Genomic DNA, 21,717 nt, shown 5'->3' on the forward strand with positions numbered 1-21,717 from the left:
ACAAAGATCGATATGGGAATATTAGTTCTTAATTTTCGAAATTCTGTTGGCAACGCGAGTGTTAACTGCTTCGCAGCTTACCGAAACAACGTCCCGTTACGGGACTTCGGTGTCCGGTTTACGTGCTCTCCTAAAAATAAATAACCAAAACCTTGAACCTGCTGAAAACCGCGTTGATATAGTGTATACTCTTCAATTTCTTCCCCTTTACTACTTGCTGAATACGTGCAGTGTGGCCACATTTCAACATAGGCAAAGAAAAGACTGAATGCACAAAAAAGTGACAGTTTCATCCGAGAGGCGAAGCACCGATTGCGATAGCGAATTAGTACACAACCATAATAAATAAGGATATTAGATTTAGCAACCGTGTAAACTAGCGACCACTCGCTTACTAACTGAATTAACAAGCATGATGCCAGCGCGCACAGGCGCACAAGCACACCTCACACTCGATGACCGCAGATACTCGCTGCCAAAACCCTGGCGTGATGAAGCGCGGCAGCAGCGGAGCGTAAATTGACCTTCGTGCTACCTATGGCTTCAACAGCGGTGAGAACACAGCAGGCACAAAGCTACGAGCCGTTGGCACACCTAGGCTCGGCGCTCAAAGTAGATCGCTTCCCAGATGAAATCCGCGCGAGTGCACGTGGCCGCGCCATATGCAGTTGCTGCCTAAGTAAAACGCACCCCCGCCCCCAACTTCCCCCTCCCCCAGTTGCTTGCGCGTGACGGAAGACGGTGCGCGTCGTCCCCGCTTCCCCGCCTTGCGCTGCCGAGATTCAGTCGCAATGATCGGCTCAACCAGGCATTCTTTCACTCGCACATACAGCATACGGCGCGCGGTGACAGCGTTATGGCCCTTGGACTTTACACAGGACATCACGGCTACGGCGACAGCGATTGGAGAAATGCGCTTGCATTGTGCATGTAATTGCTATGGCAATATAAGTTAAAGCAAACACTTTTAAAACCACGAGGTCGGTGGAATATATCCAACGAACAAAAAATATTTATCGACAAAGTCATAGCGTACATATTTTGTAATGAGAAATACTCTAAATTCACACTCGTGCGTAGCAGCGGCAAGGCCCATGACCGTAGCTGCACTTTCAACAAATTTTGAGAAAAGGTATAAAGGCGCAAAGTACAGTTTTCGTCTTCAAGCTGAAAAAGCATAAAACCGGCACCGTGAGTGTTGAGCTTTCAGAGTACGGCGTTTCATTTTTTTATAGAATCTTTAATAAAAGTGCGTGTCCGTGGCCCTGGACTGGTTTCGTGGGCAGGGGGACACTGGCATTCTGCATATGTTCCTTTCGCAGCAGTGGTTAACCAGGAAAAAAGTCGGCGCTTATTCGCATTGTCACGAAGAAACCAGAGCCAGTTAAAAAACAAAATTAGAAAAAAAGCAGTGCTTTGTCTAGCATTCAAGAATGCTAAAGTTGTACTTTCGATTCTGCAAGGGTTCAGTGGCACCACTGCGAAGTATATTCAATCTCATTGGGCACAGGGTTGCAAGCGTGTTCAGTAGAATAGCAGAATGGCTCTCCCAAATTGATTTAAGAACTTGATCAGCAGGAAATCCCCAGTTGAATAGAGAAGAAGCATCGTTTGGTTGGATGTATGTCCCATAAATCGTCTCTTTTGCTTCTAGTTATTTCAGGTAGTGACTACAAGTCCTGTTCTTCCAAAAATTGAGGACTTCGAGCTTTCTGAGAAGCCGACGAACAAGAGCTCGGTAAGCGTTCAGATATTGGGCGAAAAATCAGCGAGGGTTAGACGTTTGCACGGAATCCCTTCTGATAAGCCGTGTTTCTCAAATCACGGCGCGAATGAATTTCATAGTGCGCGGAAACACTCGCGTCTGCATCGCTTTGCCAGACTAATGTAAGATTTATGTCCGTTGATACGTGTAAAGCTGCACTGATATTTGTAAATACAGCAGCCATATTCGCAAAAGAACAACAACTTCTTAATTGAGAAATGCTTCTAACAGCAAATGGTAGCCTATCCTGATATTGGGTGCATTATTTGCGAAGGTGACTGGAAAACCGCAAAAAGCACCTATGAACGGAATAGTCTCTTCATTAAAGAAAATCAAAATTCTGCCCAAGGCTCCATATATTTCAAGGATGCGTGACAGATAATGAGTTTTATGAATGTTTCATTGCGTTTTATATTATTTTTATAAACGTTTCATTAGGGAAGCGATATTTCGCTTGCTTAATATAATTTGCCAGGATAAAGAGAAAAGAGGTGTCTTAAGAGAAGTGCTGTGAGTTGCTGGGGCCCTATAACGTGAAGCTGTTCCAATATGTTTTTATTCCAATCTCTTGACGTCAAATTTGCGTAACCACCGACGCAAGCACTGGGCGGTCACCCGCAAGGTTGTCTGAACAGACCGATCAAAGGCTCTCCTCGTTCATAGGAGGTCACTTTTGTTTGCTTGAAAAAGGAATAACATTGCCTACACTAAGCGGTCTGTCTTCTCTAATTGGCTGACAAGAGGCGAGCAGCACGCTCAAGATTGGGCTGAGCCACTGCACTGAAAGTCTATAACCGGATGAATAAGGTGGTGCCGGCGTCTGCGATTGGTCCGCTTTCGATTGCTTATCTTGCGGTTGCAAGGAACGGAAGCTTAATAATGACACTAAAATATGATCCTCAGCAATGAAGAGTTGGCAGAGTCAGGGCGTAAACGTGCCGGAAGTGCTCGAAAATGTTACACGGCCATGCAAAAACCCATGCTCTCTGGCAGGTACGAGTAGCCTGCGCCTGAGCGATCGGCGGCAGCCATCATTTATTCCTTTCGGAACGGGGTAGCCTGCGGCTATTATGAAGAAAATTCAGTTTTGTTCGGCGTATTAATGCATATTTAATGCGTACACGTCACTTTGACGCGGTGACTTCTTGCGGCTTTGTGACGTCGTGTGAAAGGTAGCTGAAGTGGGTGCAGCCCAAAAACTTTTGGCCTATAGCCGGGGAGCTAATTGTGAAAAGCGTGGAATCAGAAATAACTACTTATCTTTTGTTTGGCCCAAACATCCATAATGGCTGTGTACACGTCATATCAGATGGGGAGCTATAGAGGTGTTCGTGTCGTCGCGTGACAGACAGGCAAAGGGGGGGGGGGTCAAAAAAAGTTTTCGACTCATCATGGAGGGCTGATTGCAGAATTGGAATAGAAATGTTTGGAATAGTTTTACGTTATAGCGCCCCAGGATGCGAAAACGATATATGGGGCTCGATTATCTTGCAATAACTACAGGAAGCACACCACGGCATCGCGACATTACTCCATGGCGCCCGCTTATCCAATATGCTGATTGTACACTACTGGGTGTTGGAATTACGTGCCTTGTCACCAGATTCAGTGACGCTCAATTCGGGAGCGTGTTCGGTAATTTCGGAGCTCAAGCAAATAAATTCTGGGCGAACTTGTGCTGTAGTGACTGCGCATGAGTTCGCAGAGTATGGCAGGTTTCATCACATCAAAAATTCTCTACCACCTGAATGCAGCCGGGGAAACGCAGAGGGTTCCCTCTTACAGGTAATTCATATTTGTTGAATCTGGCAATTATGCGGATTCTTCAAAAGGTTAAGAGAAACGGGCAAATCTAATGCAATGTTGGAATCCGAATGACTCAAATATTCTTTGATCTGGTGATGTAGCAGCAGCAGCCGAAGGTACGAGCAATGCTTCACCACATCAAGCTCTCAGCAGTCCGAGTAACAATGAGGAAGGCAGTGCCCTACTTGTTGAGGGAGGAACGTTGATGAAAAGTGTATGCACTGGCCATCTCTGGCCCTTGCACCAATAAAACACGTATGTCATCTTCATCAGGTGTATGCACAAAGCAGTGCCACACCTATTTAAAGAAACTTCATTCTTCTGCAGGATGTTTCAGCTAACTCGCGCCAAGCTTGAAAAAAATATGTGCTTTTCGAGAATGCAACCGACATAGTAATGTTCACTGTCCTCTTAAACTACTCAATTTATTTTTTACTATGTGCTTAGGTAAATATTTAACCTCAAAGAATAACCAACTTCTAAGGTGTTGCTTTAAACGCAAGAATTTCAATGTAGCCATTGTGGAGCCTATAGGAAAGCATAAAAGAATATATTTCTGTGATGGTAGCTGCTTGCAGTTTTAATTTCTTCCGGCTGCAAAAAAAAAAAAAGCGTGTGCCACTTTAAAAAAAGTACTACATGAAAAGGCGCTTGTGCACAATGTCATTAGCGCTCTCAAACAAGTTACCAACGCGTGGTCGATGTTGCACGCACACAGAAGCAATGATCAGAGCTTAAGGAATGCAGACGGATCGAATGCAATAGCTCTGGCTGCACTTTTGTAGAGATGCCTCGTCTGTATTGTTTGTTTCGCCCATGGTGTGAATAATGTTGACTTCCATCTTGGAACAAGTAAACAATGTTGGATGCAACTAGAAAAAGGTACCGAAGATGGAAATGGCCAAGGTGAATTGCTTGAATACTTGCGAGAAATTAAGCCATATTAGCGTAGATTCGTTTACATTATACCCTTTGGCCGGGTATTCACCTCTCGCGCTCTGTCCCTTTTGCTCACAGCAACCCGGGGAACCGGAAGAGGGGAAGAGGAGGAGACCGCCAGGCTCGTACTTGGTTAAGTTCCCCAAGCATCCTTCGGCCGACACATTTCCCTGGATGGAGGGCTGCTCCACTCCGGCCTGCCTCGCCGTCCGCCACAGACTGTTGGGGGCCATCGAGCCGTTTATGAACCCTTGCAGAAACCTCAACTTCTTTTCGTGCAGCGTCGGAGAGCGCCGATCTCTCGTCGATCAGGAGGAGGAGGCTGTTGACGAGGGCCCCGGGGTGCGTATGCGAGCCCACGATTACACTCCGTCTCAGCGACTTCGCGTTATGCTTGATCACCGGCTTTCCGATAAGGAAAAACAAGCAAGGATAAAAAATAGAAGTATAATCTCAACCCTTATGTTGAAATTCATCTAAAGCGGGGTTTTCATGAAACGGTGAAATATTTACTACGAAACTCTTCATTGTCACTACTAGGTTTTGAAGCAAGAAAGCTTTAAAGTTGGATTGGATCAGTGAGATTGATTTGGTGACTGGACTGTGCTTGCTGTGATCATTGATTATTTTATGTTTGCGTTTTGGGCCCATGTCCGCCAAATGAACTTACGTTTTCAACTCGCATATTAGGGAGCGTTTTGCTCCCTTATATTCCATCCACACAACGGAGAAAAAGGCGGCCGCTCGGCACACCACGTTACTACTCGTCACGAATTGCTGTTGTAAGCGCGCCATTTTCAACTAGAACAAACAGAAAATGCCTAATTGCTTCTAACATCCGTATTGTGGTTGTTGAAAGTCGCCCAGTTAACCTAGAATACATGGTAGGCCTGCTAACAAGCGCTGTCCTTTCCCTAAAGAGAGTGCTTTCTGGGAAACGAACACCCGACATCACACACTTCGAAGAAACCAACAGTCATCTCAGCTACCGTAATTTTACTGCGACCTCCACCTTGATGCTTCTCTGAAGCCAAGCCTGCACTCGCGGAGAGTGTGGGGAAGAGAGCAATAAATTTCCTTGTCTGTCATACTGAGGAACATTGAATATGGCCTCTTCGGCTATCTGTTGAATTTCGCGGCAACGTTCCAACGTAACTCAAAGGGCAGCAGATTCAAAAATTATATTTCAATAGATCGACACAGCTTCACCAAGTTTTTATTAGCAACGCTTAAATGGTTCTTCCTTGTAATACCACGCGCAGTTATCAAAATTCGTCAGCACTTAGTGCTGCGTTATTGCAGTAACTTGGGCTTGAACAAAGCACTGCTATAAAACAAAAGCTAAGTTAGGGCAATTACCGTAAATGCGCACGTTATTAGGAGGAAGTACCCTCTCGAGTTACTAACTGAAACTGGTTGAAACTTGGCCAATCTGTTGAAGTGCATTTGTTGAAAAATATTACCTGTTGAGTAATAATATTCGTTATGGCGTTAAAGTTCAACACATTTTAGAGGGGCAATGCCCAATATTTCTCGACAGGCGTCTGCTCGCCTCGTCCATCGTGTGGATGCTCTTCGCAGGCGAATGGGCTGCGCCATTACTGGCCCCACAATTGTCGTCTGCGCAGCCATCCATCCCGTGGACGCACCATTACACTCCCTAAAACAAAACTATACCCACTTCTGTTACAGTCTTGGCCATATGATATTAAGTCTACTGCACACTCTTCAGGCTATTCGCCAGAAACGTGTACAGCTGAACCGCAACTTACGGACCCCGCTAAATGAGAATCGTGTGCATCGCACGCGAAAAAAACCTACTGACCGATACTCGCCCAAGATAACTCCTTGTCTTATAGGTTCGCCTGCGTTTCTTGCGCACTGCTTTCTATATTCTAATCATGAATATACCTATCTCATAACGAACTAAGCATTCCATGTATGGAACTTGCGGGGCACGCTGCCAAGCTATGTGCCGCCTCGCCCGGCGTTTCGCGGCGCCCTGTCGAGCTGCGGCTCCAATACAGAGCCACATTTCATGCACGTGGACTGGAGCGGGCACTACCTCGCGCCACGAAAGCGCCATTCTTAGTGCCACTCCGGAAGCAGTTCAAGGCGCGGCAAAATTACTGCCAAAAATTACTGGCTACAGCACGCGTAGTTCGGTATTAAATAAATAAAAATTCCTTCATTGTTTCCGTTTTGTGGTGACGGTGAACAGTTCGTTTATAGCGAACGCACCAAAGGAGCTCGTTCAAGTCAGTTAGGGCGAGTTGGCTATATGAAGTTACCAGATATACAAGCTGTGCTAAGGCATAAGCCTCTTTCTTGTTATTCGCTTTTGACTGTACATCAAATGTTCCGCATGCTGCGCACTGGCAATGGCCACGTTTTCCTGCACCCACCTTCTCGCAGGAGGCTGCGGCGCCCGGGGACGAGAGGCCTGTCCAGTTTTACCGCGCCCCGCATCGCCTGGTGCGCGGCCGAGGGCCGAGAATACAGGCCTACGGGAAATCGTTGAAAAGCATAATGATCCGCACCTGCCACTTGTACAGCGAGACCTTGAGAAACTCCCTGGACGTCTTGCCAAACGTCACGCAGTACTTCAATCTCAATTTCCCGAACGTTGTGTTTGATCCGAAAGAAGACCCCGTGGAGAGGATGTTGCAGTTGTCGCTCGAGTACGGCCTGCACCCGATCGTGTCGTTCGTGCGTCGCTTTCGCTACACCAGGGACCCGTCCGAGCCCTTCGAACTGCGGGTGAGCGGGCGGGACACGGCGGCCGCCGAGGCTACGAAACCCTCTGCGATTTGGTCCGAGTCGCGCCTGCACACATGACGATTCAGCTAAATTTGGAAAATGCTCAAAAATATGCCGAAGCAACCTAGCAGGACGGGACCGAATGCATGTTGTTGGCTATTATATGGAATAAGTCGCACTATTTTTTGTGTGCTGCTCAACTCCTCAATGAGTACAGTAATTAAGCAACTTCCCAAGTATTAACTTTAGGGAAAAAACTTACCATGAGAAAGTTGTACAGCGTTCTCAGAAAGGTCCTTCAGCGGTTTTGATCTTCCTGCTAGTTACTGTGTCATTTTTTTAGTGTGCCTAACGAAAGCCCGCGAAGATAGGAAAAAGCAAAAGAAAACAAAAAGAAAACAATAAAAAACATTTCACACCTGCCTGCTCACCACGATTTAAGTGCTGTCAAACGTCCCACGTATGAATGAACAGCAGATTTAGCCTCGTGTGTTACCGGCTAAAAGGTGACAGAGCAGTGACGCAAGGCTTGGCAGGGCGATTTACTCCAGTGATGTGCTTGTCTCGCGGCGGTTCATGAAAATAATATGCGTGCCAGGAGTGCTATACAGGATGGCTCGAGTTTCGTAAATGTCGTAATCTTCGCAAGCTCTGGCGACTTCCTCCAGATGAATGAATTAATGCTATCAATAGATAGAGTTAAACTCTGATGCTTCCAGTTTCATTGGGTTATCTAGATTCACTCTTGGATAATCATGACTTGGGGATTACCTCATGGGCTGCCGAAAAAGAACGAGCGACGCGGTAAAACCGTCGGTGCCTCGCTTATTTTTTTTTATCATTCCACGCACTGCATTGCCCCTGCAAGTTAAAAATGTAGATCTGGGGTGTTACGTGCGAAATCCACGATCTGATTTTGAGGCATGCCGTAGTGGTGAACTGTGTATTAATTTTGACCCCTCGGGGCTCTTAAACGTCCACCCAATGCAACGTACACGGGCCAATCTTTACTTCACCCCGTCGAAATGCCACCGCCGCGGCCACGATTTCACATCGCGACGTCATGCTTAGCAGGCCAACAACCACAGTCGGTGCGCAACCACGATGGATGGAGACCCTTTCTGTATTTTCGCACGCACAATTAATGACGAAATATTCTGAACCCACGCGGATTCTAGAAATGTTTAATGTAGCGCGTGAACAAAATGAAAAGCCCCCTTTTAGTGCCAATAACGATGTTGAAATGTACGGTTCAGTGAATTGGTGGTACACATGCCCTCACTGCCGTACCACAGCATCTACACTTTCCGTGGTTGAGGCGTATAAAAGTAAATGCTGGGCGTCTGTGTTCGCTAATGATGTGCCCGCTTCGCGACCGAATTGCTGTTTCAGTTGCACATAAAGCTCAGCGAGTTGCTAAGCAGTCGGGCTTAGGAAAGTTAGGATACATAAAGTTAGGTGTACAAGAAAGGACAGAGCCGTTTGCGTCGTCTTTTTAGTTACTGTTGTCACCGTGTTTGCTACGCCCAACTTTGCTAATTTATTCCCCGCATGATCGCGACGTCACTCAGCTACAATGGCTCGTTTGCGGCGCAACCAGTCACGTATTGAGCATCCACGGAGTGAATGCAGGATTCGGTCCATCGTGTGATTCTGTTTCAGAGAACCGCCAAATTATTTAGCTGGGAGCAATAAAACCAAGGCGTGACAGTTATTTTCTCTTTCGCGCCTGACAGTTCCATTCGATTTGGTAGCCTACTCGAAGAGGACGAGAACAAAAGTGTAAGAGAGGTATTACAAATAGTGCATACGTGTCGTACGAATACAATAAAAATTATTAACTCGAAACTTGTGTTATGCAGAATGCAACATGAATGCTCCACATTTATTAAAAATTGCACCCTATAAATTATCCAACAGGAAAATACCATGTCTAGGTTCTTGCCGTTTTTGCAGATGGACTGAATGGCTACATGGACGTTAGCAGCAAGGAAAATTTCATTCGTGATTTCGATAAGCCCTATAATGCGCTTTAGGGTATGTGTTGCAATTGCGAAATTGAAGCCGAGGAGTAGTGAAATCATGTCTGCTTAGCACAAATCTAAAGAAGGACACTACTTTCGAAATATCCATCACTAAAGTCACTGTGGAAGGTGTTATGGTTTCACTTAGGATTCTCTTAAAGTGCTGGACAGATACTGTTGAAAAATGGCAATGAGAAAAAAATGTATTTCGTAGCATCACGCTTTAAGGCCGGGTAGCCCGAAAATGGTGCTAGAATGCTAGAAGCAAAACAATACTTTACTTCTGCTCAGCTTGAATTTCAGTATAGCAGCGTATATCCTAATGTGAATATTTAAAAAAATACAATTACAAAATCGTTTTAATAGGCTTCTTGACGTTAAGATTGGTCGCGCAAGTACCGTCTGCTTTTTCGACAAATGTACATGTAAAGACAAAACAATGCGATTCGTCATAGATGACGACAAAAAAAAATATTGAAAAAACCGGGTGGTATACATGACAATAGTGTATAGGCAATAAAGCGGAATTCACAGTTTCTGATAAAGAAAGAAGATACTTACCAGCCGAAATATTATGATTGCTAGTTACAAACTAATATATCACTCTGTACGGAAGTATACGGAACGTCATGTGTTTTGAAAAAGTCACGTTGGCATGTTAAACTCCAGCAGTTAAACTTATGCAAGTCATTGAAAGAGTTAGTGTTGTACAAACGAACTGCAGTAGCTTTTAATTTCACTCGATTTCTTGGCCCGAAAAATACTCGAGTTAGAGTATGTGAATTGATTGCAGTATTTTGTGACTACTTCGCAATATGTTTAACAACTGGGACAGGCATAGCGCGAAATCTACTATCCGTATTGAGTTCCGTAAAAGAGACTGCTTGCTCCTTGGTTTCGAAACACATACGAATAATGAGGCCTTAGACCTGCGAGAGAGAGAGAGAGAGAGAGAGAGAGAAGGGAAGAAGGAATGGCAGGGAGGTTAACCAGACTGAGTCCAGTTTGCTACCCTACACGTGGGGAGGGGAATGGGGAGTGAAAGAAGGAGAGAGAGAACATGAGTCTATACTGCACTTTCAGATGCACTAAGGTAGGTGTAGGATGTCTATAGTCTGGCACTCAAGTCTGTTGCCTTCAGGTAGTGAAGACCTGCGAGATTTATAAAGCCCTACTGATTATGAGCGGTACACTTTGTATTTGACGGATGTCCCAAATGTTTTATCTCTGCATGACATTGAAACGACGAAACAACTCTTCACTAGAATGCAATTACCTACGATGGCTATAGATCACACAGCGCTTTTTGTAACGTATCTGTTTTATTGCAATATTGTCGCGCATTTTTAATACCGAGAAAGAGCAGGTACGTGAGATAAAGACACCGTATTATCCAGCATTAGTTCAATAATTACATGCACAAACTTTATAAGCTCCACAATAATACGATCCTAATTCAACACGCGTGATACAACATGGTCAGAGTAATCATAGTGTTCACATTGTGTTACATTCTGTTAACAAAGTGCATGACATTGCGGCCCAGAAATATTTACTTGTCAATAAGAAATCAAAGGGACATGCAGATTCCCTTTTCTCTTGCATAAAACCCTAGCACGAGGGCTTTTCTGAGCAGTTTGAGATGAAATAAATAAATAAAATATGCAACAGCATAATTCAATGTTGAACCTTCCCTGTATGACCTTCCACGTTCTTTGCAGATCGACATTACTGAAAGGGCAAGGCACTACTTTAAGTACTGGAACGAACGGTCATCGGAAGGCTTCTATGACAAAACTTTGGTGCCACTTGGGCAACAGCCGACAGACAAAGATGAACTCAGCAGCGGCGACAGGCTAAGTACGAGCTTATATTAGCATTCCATCTCGGCAGGACGATGAAACTTTTCGAACCTGCTCTGGAGGCGTAGTGGCTAAGGCGATTTGCCGCCAAGAATGAGTTTGTACTCAGATCTGGGCGCATGAAAGAAGCACAGGCGGTCGAGGTTAACAATGCAGCGTGGCTGATATTCAGGTCGTCGTTGCACACACAAAAAAAAATTGTGAGCTACCTGATCAGTTTCCTTTACAACTTCGTCCAGCTACAGCACTATTAGAAATCGGATATCTGTCTGGTTCCCCTTGTCTGTCCCATGTCTGTTTTGTAACTCTGGCATTTTGTGCGTTTGTGTGTGTGTTCGTAGTTGCAATCCACAGTACTACTTCACGTTTGGGCTGTGTTACTTTCTTTTAAAGAATCTTCCGTCACGATGGGCATTTTCGCGGAGCAAAAGTGTAGCTGACGCATTTTAAAGCAATGCGAGTGAGGCGTATCCAGCTGCCCCTGCAACAGTTGTCACACTGTTCAGTTTCAGAAATAGTGAAGGAGGACCTTGACCCTGTCACCAACGAGACAAATCAGGATATCCTCGAACTGATGATGATCGCTGCGTTGGCTAATTACACCGAGGACAACATAACTGCTGGTAAGATATATTTTATTGGCATATTTATGGACACTTGTAAACTATTTTGAAAGAGATGCACCTGCGCAAGACCCTGTGTTTGTTAGGTTAATGTTGGCAGGTTTTAGGAAATCACAGCGTCTAGCCTCATACATATGTAGGCGATAAACTGCTGTGCTGGCAAGTATACTAGACGACGGAGAACCAGAACTAAGCAGTTTCTGTTTGGAACTGCTTGTTCAGTGCGTGGTCCCGAATTGACAATAGACGTTTACCAAAGATATTACTCTAACTCTAGCATGCACTTCGCCGATGTGCTTGGGTTCAGGGTAAATTTTAGCTTACGGAAGAGTCCAGTCACCTTGAGATTACTGGAATGCCGACGCTGCCCACATAAACACCCGCAGTTACGACGCGTGTTTTTCGAAGCTTGATCGGCGTTACTATTCGATAGCGGGGCATTGTTGGCGGGCTGCAGGCATCCCGTAGACCATGGCGACCCGGCAAAGAAGAGACGATTTCTAGTGCGAATCTTGCACGGTTTATTCAATGTACCGTTGGCGTGTAACACCCTGGGCAAAAAGGATGAGCCACCACCATGCCTCATTGAAAGGAAAGATGGATTCCTAATTTGCCGTGGTTGTTCCGAGGGGATGACCGGTCAGGCAGGGCCACGCAGTGCTTACAGGCCCCTTCGTGTGTGTGCATGCCTTAGCGGAACGAAGGATGGATGCCTAATTAGCGGTGGTTGTCTCGAGTGGATGCCGGTCTGGCCGACGCCCCACAGTGTTCCCAGGTCCCTTGTGTGTGTGCGTGAAAACCCTTTCCGCGAACCAGACAGGACCTCCGGGCTGCCGCCAGCGGAGGCGCGCTTGTGAAGACGTCAACTGGTACAATGGATCAGCCGCCTATCCACAACCAGACGCCTTTTCCACGAACCGTCAAGCTCTACAGGAGAACTTCCGTGAACCAACGTCGCCTAGAAGAAAATATAAGCGCCGATGGTCACGGACCTGCTCGTTCCCATCTGCGTAGGCGGGATCTTGCTCACGTCAACGTCATGTGATATGCACTGAGTTCCACAGTGCTTGGCGGTGGCACCCACTCACCCGGAGACCTTTCATGGGGGCGCCTCCGCAGGTGGCAACCAGCAGGTCCGGGATCGTAGGAGCTTATCCTTTCTTCTGGGCGACGTTGATTCGCGGAAGCTCTCCTGTAGAGTTTGACAGTTCGTGGAAAGGGCATCTGGTTGTGGATAGGCGGGTGATCCATTGCCCCAGTTGACGTCTTCACGAGCGTGCCTCCGCTGGCGGCAGCCAGGGGGTCCCGTCTGGTTCGCGGAAAGGGTTTTCACGCACACACACACGAAGGGGCCTGTGAACACTGCGGTGTGTCCGCCACACAAACATCCACTCGAGACAACCATTGCAAATTAGGCATCCATCCATCGTTCCGGTTAGGCATGCACACACGCGAAGGGGTCTGTAAGCACTGCGGGGCCCTGCTAGACCGGTAATCCACTCGAGACAACCATGGAAAATTAGGGATCCATCCTTCGTTTCGATGAAGCATGGTGGTGGGGCATCCTTTTTGCCCAGGGTGTTACACGCCAACCGTAACACCGCGCCGAGGCAAAGGAGGAAGAACTTGCTAGGACGGCGGCCGGAAAGACGAATACGGGACGCTACTGGCTACCGAGGCGAACTACTGCTTTACTGGTGGGCCGGCCTGCTTTGTATGCTCGACCATCATGTGATGATGATCAGAATGATAGTGATATTTGGATGATGGTGCTTCACTGGCAGTCCCTTTGAAACTGGGCTGTGACAGATAGTCTCCTAGCCTGCTTGAATCAATCGTCTTTGCAATACACGCTTTTCATTTTAGCAGTTTTTTACAGGAAAATTGTGTATGGCAAGGGTTCCGCGCATTTTTTGTGTCTGTTAATAAATCTGCGTGAGCAGAAGACTATCATCGTCATGAATAACTCGTGCCACTGCTCATGTGTTCGTTGTCGTCGTCTTCCACAACTGGCTCCGATGGCGCTCATCATGCCAGTATTTGCAACAGAAATGTGTAAATAAGCGCATATTACCCGCCTATGTACCGCGACTTCAGTGGTATTAGACTGGATTCGTATGAGCGAATACCGCTTTTAACGTATCACACTGCCGCGGAGAAACTGACAGGGATGCTACGATTTGGGGTTGTGAGTCTTCTGCGCCTTATGTTTCTGTTTGCACACCTTCACGTGACCGTACTCAAGTGCGCGAAGGTAGTCGGCGTAAAAGTAGAGACACCACAGCATGCCTACGATGCACATCAGGCTTCACATTATTTCGTTTCATTAAGGCAGCAAATGGCAAATCCTTGGCCGTGAAAAATGAAAGAAAGAAAAAGGGGCTGTTATTTAAAAGTTTTCCCCTATCAATATATAGTTTTTTTTTTGCTATAGAAACTACAACAGCCATTTCACTCAGCTTCGCGTATTGCTCTCGATGCAGATCGCTGGAGGGAACTCCTGGTGCAGTACGGCCGTTCGCCTTTTGAGCTGCACGACGAGGTGTACGCAAACCGCCGGGCCCTGGCAGTGTTGGGGCACTTTGCACGCAGCAACGAGAGCACATCCATGCGCCGCATGCTGGCCTTCCACTTGGGTCTGCTTCTTCTGGACCCGAAGGAACAAGTGATCAAGCTGATGAACGGACTGCGGAGATTCGAAAGCGCGAGTGTCACCCAGGCAAGTCGCTGGCAAAAGCGTCACACTTGATGCACTGTCGCCAGTAAACCGCCATTTCGGCCGTTCACTAGCGCGATAAGAACGTTGGGGCCGCGCCTGATCATCGCCTGTAGAGCGCTTGCGCTCAGGGGCCCCGGTGAGGCGGTTGTGCTACTGACAGTGACACAATTTATTGTGTTATCCACGTGTAGAAAATTTTCTACGGTCATGACCCACATCACTTGCCATTGTCATTATGTAATGGCATATTTACGCTATTCAGAGGAAATGCTTTAAACCTTTATGCAGCCATGTTACATTGACGCTCTTTCATTTGCCACTTACTCGATTGTTTTATACCACTTTTTCTTGGTGCTCTTCGACTATACCTTGGTCGTGCTCCAGTAAACCCCTTATATCATGACGGATGCTTCATAGAATGGTTTCGTAAGTGCAGGAGCAATAAATCAATAAGTATGCAGTTATCACTGTGCACGATATATATATATATATATATATATATATATATATATGGGTTTTCTTCAAAGTTCAGCACGCAGGACCCGACGTAACATACGCAGGAAAGAGACGACGAACTTTTTGGGAGACTTCTTTTACTTAACGTTTTCGGCTGGTGGACCAGCCTTCGTCAGAGTATATATATATATATATATATATATATATAGCGCGCAAAACTTGACATATCTGGAATGCGATATTAGTGAAATAATTTTGAAGAGAAGCTTGAAGGCTGCAGGATGTTCTAGGTGATTTGACTCTTAGTTTCACACGTTGTGAAAAGTAACTGTCGTTTCGTTAGGGATGCACCGGGGCGCGCTTAATTATAATGTGGACATTAATTTTAAGCAGTACACGGATAAATAAAGGGCGCAGCTATGGTTTGCGACAGTGGCTAAAGTTTTGTCGTTGAGGAACAAAATTCTTTGTTATAAATTACGACTTTTCATCGCGACTCCATTCCAGCAGTAAACATGAAAGATGCTTTTCCTTAGCCAAAATTAGGAAAATTATCGTTCCTCCTCTCAAACATACCATAAAAAAAGAATCAATCTCAAACATAGCGACCAATTCCTTGTAGTGCAGTTGCAACTCGTATTCGGCCCACTCAAATCTTTTTCTCGCTTCCTATGTGAACAAGCTTCGAGCTTTAGGCAAACACTACATTACGGTAGCACGAACTTCGATGCATTCATTCTGATGATCAACGACAATAAAAGAGAGACGGTGTGGTATACGAGATGTTTTACTTTCTCTCTGACATGCTTTATGTATCGTTATCAAGAAGGACTTTGGTGATGTTTCGGTGGAAGGACCAGCCTTATTCGAAGTGATAAAGACACACACGCACAGGCACGCACGCATGCACACCAGCACGCAAGCATACACTGAACGAGAAGAAAGAGAACCGAGGGGTCCGGTTTTCGTAAATCACAACCACGTAAAGCCTTTATGTGGCGCTATGCGGTTAAATGTAGATATGTCTTGTCATCTAACAATGTTCAGTTAAGCAGTCGATTATTTTTCACTGCAGAGAAGCACGGCTCTGACACCTGAATATAAGTGGTATCTGATACTACTTTAATATTTTTTGGTTTCTATTTCAGCTAACAAAAGAAAGCGTCTGCAAGAAATACGCCGACGAAACTTTTCTTTTTCCTGGCGGTGTGATGTCCATCACTCTGCGTACGTATTTCCGCCGGAAATGCTTTCATCTGAGGCGAGCATATTCAGGAGAGGATTATAAAGTAATCAATCACTTAAACATTGATGCTAGCAAAGTAATTCATGCACGCTATATCATTAAAAACACTTTTTATTATCCTCTGAACGTTGTGCGCTACGTGGGACGAAATATAGTTGCACAAAGATTTTTCCCACAGACAGATAAAAACTCTGACACTATTCCGGCCTCAAATAGGCTAGAATTGTGTCTCTTGTAGTGAAAGCGGCAAAATAGTAATAATTTGTTCATTATCTGAAACTTTCTTTCGTAATAAAAGGCGGGCGAAAAAAATACAAGTCAAATGACCACTGTTTAATCTTGAAGGACCGTTTTTTGGGACACTTTATTAGGCTTCAGGTAAAATAATGAATGATCTGCGCTTAGCTATAGCATTACATTTTATTTTACGTTAATAATTTGGGATGACTACTTGTTATATACCTTGTTCATCACTTCAAGTCTCCATCATTCTTTTAACCGCTTCGTTCTGGATTTAACATTTCTATACGCCCAAGAGATACTTGAAGGAATAAATGAAAGGATTCAGTCACAAACTTTTCGTGGTACAACGTTAAATATTATCAAGGAAAATGAAGGACAAACTCCTTTAAAATTTGTGCCGTAGTCGTGAAACTGAGGACGCCAAGATACAAACGAAGATTTCTTCTCCTGGCGACATGAATATTAACGCGATGGGATTAGACACACAAAAGAGTGTCGAATTCGTGCAGCAGTAAGGCCAGCACTAATTACATAATTATTATTTAAGTAAACAAGAAGGTTGTGCGCATTTATTTCTTCTGAATGCGTTCATGTGCAGCCGCAGTTGTACGTTGCCGGAATGGGGCAAGTCAGTATACGCTGACATCATGAGGCAATGGTCACCGAAACTGGTTTGCGAAGCCGATGCATGTATTATACTAAATGATTAAGGGGACTGGGACGTTTCCTAGCATGCTTTCTTAGGTAAGAGGACGTGAGTCCTTCATTTCGTGCAAGTGTAACGGGAGTGAGGAAGACTGTTATTGTATGAAAGCCTGACGTTGTTGTCGGCAGGCATATTCCCGCTGATATGCTACTTCGCATAGTGACGGCAAAATAATGGAAAGACTCTAGAGGAGAAAAGTAAGAGCTAGTAAGACTGTTAATGACATATAAAGGTCAGATGACGGTGAAAAACTGGAGCATTCTTATGTAACAAAGTGAGCCTTGGTTAAAGCTTTCCGACAAGGCCAATTTCTGAAAAGTACGGGAACAATTAATTCAAGGTCCGCCGCTGTTTTGAAGAGCAGGGCTTGGCATCTAAGGTTGCACGCAACATCAGCGGAACGGGGCAATTCATGTTGATTTCGCCCACAAAGGGCAAGAGGAAAATCTCATTTCGGCACTCTTTCAGTGCCCCTTATGCTCAGTGTACTCTCAATCGTCTCACCACAGCGGAGTTTGAGGTTCCGGTTGAGCGTCTTCGCAAAGTGGGCACCATGATGGCGAACATAATGGACGCACTCGTCGCCATTGGGCGACAACCGGTTCGTGCACGGCACAACATCACGGATCTGGGGCCCGCCTTCGACTACCCGGCGTCAGCAATGAAGGCCGACTCGGTGTACTTGCTTGATGGTGTAGACAGCACCAAAAACCAATACCTCTACGTGTGGCTCAGGGAGCTGAGAATCCGACACGCCCAGCCTCCGATTATCCAGGCCGCGCTGGAGGCCATGAGACGTGCTGGAGACCAGCCCGTCAGGCTGTACCAGAGATTCAGGCCGCCGTACTTCTATGAAGACGGACTCGGGGCCTACAACTACGCCACACTGGGGCAGGTGAGAAGCGAATGATTGAGAGAGGGACAACGCATATCTGACAAAATGTTAGAAACTAACTGACGCGTAGCTTGTTCGACTTGTTGAGGTAGCAGGAGTAGCGGATTACACGCACACGTCGTCGTCGTCACCAGCAGCTGTCATATCTGTGTATTATGAGGACGAAGGCGATGTATGATGATTTTCAAAGGAAGAATGTTAAAAATTATGGTGTTTTACGTGCAAAAACCAGAAGAATGTTCATGTAATATTTACGGCAGAAGGAAACACGGCACATGGGAAAATATAGTTAAGGTTTGCATACCCCTTTTGCCACATTAGCACATGCGTGTACCGAAGGACTGGTTAAGAATGGCACATCTCCAGTGGCACTACGCAGCAGCCCAAGAATGTGGAAGCTAGAGTACAACATATCTAAGAAAATGAAAGAAGTTATTCAGTATGTTCGCGCTATTTTAAGGCTGCGTGCTCTAAAGATACCTATAAGCCGATAGTATATGTACTGGGGCCGTAAAGCGTAAAACTATTCCAATATGGTTTTATTCCAATCTCCTGACGTCAAATTTGCGTAACAGCCGACGCAACATCGGGCGGTCACCCGCAGGGTTGTCTGACTAAACCAATCAAATGCTCCTCTCGTTCATAGTAAGTCACTGTTGTTTCCTTGGAAAACGAATAACATTGGCTGCACTGAGCGGCTTGTCTTATCTAATTGGCTCACAAGAGGCGAGGAGCATGCTCAAGTGGAGGGGGATTCGGTGGGGCCGAGCCACTGCACTGAATATCCATAACCGGATGAAGAGGGTGGGGCCTACGTCTGCGATTGGTCCGCTTTCTCATACTTAGCTTGCGGTGACTCGTCGACAATCGCGGCGGCACGCAACGGAAGCTTAAGAATGATGCTAAAAGGGATCCTCAGCAAAGAAGAGTTGGCAGAACGAGGTCGTAAACGTGCCGAAAGTTCTCGAAAACGTTACACGGCCCCGCAAAAAGTTTTATTATACGCAAATAAACCCATGCTCTCCGACACGTGCGAGTGGCCCGTGCCTGAGCGATCGTCGGCAGCCATCTTTTATTCCTTTCGGAACGGGGCAGCCTGCGGCTATTCAGAAGAAAATTCAGTTTTGTTCAGCATATTAATGCATCTTTAACGCGTACGCGTCTCTTTGACGCGGTAACTTTTTGTGGTTTTGTGACATCGCGTGAGATGTAGGTGAAGTGGGTGCAGCCCGAAAACCTTTGGCCAATAGCCGAGGGCTAATGGCAAAAAGGTGTCGAATCAGAAATAACTATTTTTGTTTTCTTCGGTCAAATTATGCATAATCAGTGTGTACATGTCATATGGCATGGGAATCTATGGCGGCTTTCGTGACGTCGCGTGACAGACAGGTGAAGTGGGGATGGTCCAAAAAATTTTTCACCAATCGTGGTGGCCTTATTGCAGAATTGGAATGGAGAAGTTGGAATAGATTCACGTTATAGCGCACCTGGTTTGAATTTTTTGCTTGGTTAGGCAGAACATGAGTTCAGTGGATATGTCTTGCAAACAGACCTGCTAAAATTGGTCAGTTGCAATGTGTGCCATAAAGCAAGTAGTTAAAAACCTAGTTAGTGAAATTTTGTTCGCCAAATATGTACTCAATTTATTTCGCTAGTAACGTCTGTCATCTCGAAAAATGTATAATTCAAAACTTAGGGCTGTGTGATCTGCCACAGCGCACTTATAGAAATTCCGTATGGTCTAAAATATAAACGCGGCATGGTGTATAGGTACCTGCAATTGTAAAAGCGTAACGCGTTATTTTAGGCTGTCATACATAATTTGCGCAATATTGTCAATTGCGGACGACTGCACGCTGGAAGATGAAAACCGTTGTTCTGCAATAATTATGAATGGGAAGGGTAGAAAGCTTGATTGGTACCGTTCCAAGAAATTGTTCTTAGAGTGCTAATTATAGAAACTAGGAGAGAGTTTGTTTTAAAAATTCCTAGTCCGAATTGTTCACATTCATAATTGGAACCGTCTATGCCCTAGAGTCCTATTATGGTATTATCGCTGTGTTCCTTTTGCTAGGGTGAACTGCGGCAGCTGAGATGCAGTTACTTTAGTTTATTTTCGTTGCTGGATTAACGAGTGGCGTGCTACACCACATGCGCTAGGTCAAGTCAGGTAGCACTGTCTCATATTTTTTTTTATCTCGGCAACTCTTTATTGAACTGGAGAACTCCAGTAACTCCTAGACATTGTGACTGATCGAGAAACGTGATACAGTGGTCCAAAGTACGGGCTTCGAGAGACGTCGTAGTAAATGACCCTGGAATAATTTTTACCATCCGCGGTGTTAGCGGTGTTTCCACAGAGGGTGTATTGCAATGCGGCCACTGCCGCTGAAGAAAGGAACCTGCAACCATGTGCTCAGTAATATAAACACAGTGGGTCGCCATGCATGCCACGTTAAGACGCTTTAAAATGGTGACATTTAATGCTAGAAGGATAGATGCGAAATGAAAGCTATTGAGGACATCAGCAGAGGTTTAGGAAACTGCTAGTAAATATTTTTTTTGCCAACCACAGCACTGGAAATAAAACAATCCTATCGAAGCCTAAAATTGCAGTGGACCTCGGTTGCTTGAAATAATTTTTTGAGATGTGACGCACAGTGATGATTCTAATACACTTTTCTCGTCCACATTGCTGTACCTGGGCTCAAGCGCCTCAGTCGTCTTTTTATACCTGTACGTTTGAATACAAGATAAACATAACGTTCAATTCTCTATTCCTACGTAATAGAGACCTTGAGCAAAATATTTAAGCTTCGCAAGATTGATGCGCAGGGTCAGTGATATGAGAAGCTGACAGAAGCTGATAGCGATTTCATCGCAAGATGACTATAGGCTTGCAACGATAAATGGTACGGGTACATACGCATATCTGCGAACTTGTTCACTATGAAATTTGTGAAATGCAGCTCGCCGAGGGAGGGGAGGTAGAATAGCACGCATTCTTTAAAGCTTGCCCTGAAGCACACGCAGGTATTTTCAGCAATACATGCGTACTTTATTAAAGACTATTTAAGTCTCGACGCATCGCACGAGCAACGAAAAACTACACGACAAATAGGGACCAGCAAAACATTGCTCTTAGACTACGGTGACTGCGTAACTGCTTACCTGTATGTATAAACTCGCTCGAATGATGTACTCCTGCATTCTTTCAACATGCGTCGGAAGAATTGCAACGCATGATTCGGGGACCTAGGAACGTAAATTTTCTTGCATATATAATTTATTTTTCGTACAATTTAAAACAACATTTGCAAAATCGTAGAATGCGCCCAAATATCGAAACATTAAGAAAGATTCGGGAGAGATGGCAAGTATGCATATACAACCGATAAGGTGCCGCAGATGTCGCTTTAATTTAATAGCAGGATCGCACGTTACAGTTGCTTTAATTTGACGTAATATGCCATTGTGGCGCATTACAGGGGCAATCACTGCCAAGCGATATTCGTGCTTATAATGAACATGAGGTGTCACTTACGTTTTCTAATTATTTTGACTTAAGGACCCGTAGGCATAGGATGTGGGTCGCGTATGTTTCTGGTTGGCATAGCTTAACCTCTAGAAAAAAGAAAAAAAAACACTCGTGAAGAATGTACACTCACATGCA

The 21,717-nt window shown here is 45.3% G+C and overlaps 1 protein-coding gene across 2 annotated transcripts in view; it reads right to left on the reverse strand.

Moving 5' to 3' along the window:
* Positions 1-21,717, reverse strand: part of LOC142574155 (uncharacterized) — a 155,766-nt gene that overhangs the window by 38,509 nt on the left and 95,540 nt on the right. The gene's annotated exons all lie outside the window — the stretch shown is intronic.

The sequence above is a fragment of the Dermacentor variabilis genome, chromosome 3 (assembly GCF_050947875.1).
Source record: "Dermacentor variabilis isolate Ectoservices chromosome 3, ASM5094787v1, whole genome shotgun sequence".
Taxonomy (NCBI): domain Eukaryota; kingdom Metazoa; phylum Arthropoda; class Arachnida; order Ixodida; family Ixodidae; genus Dermacentor; species Dermacentor variabilis.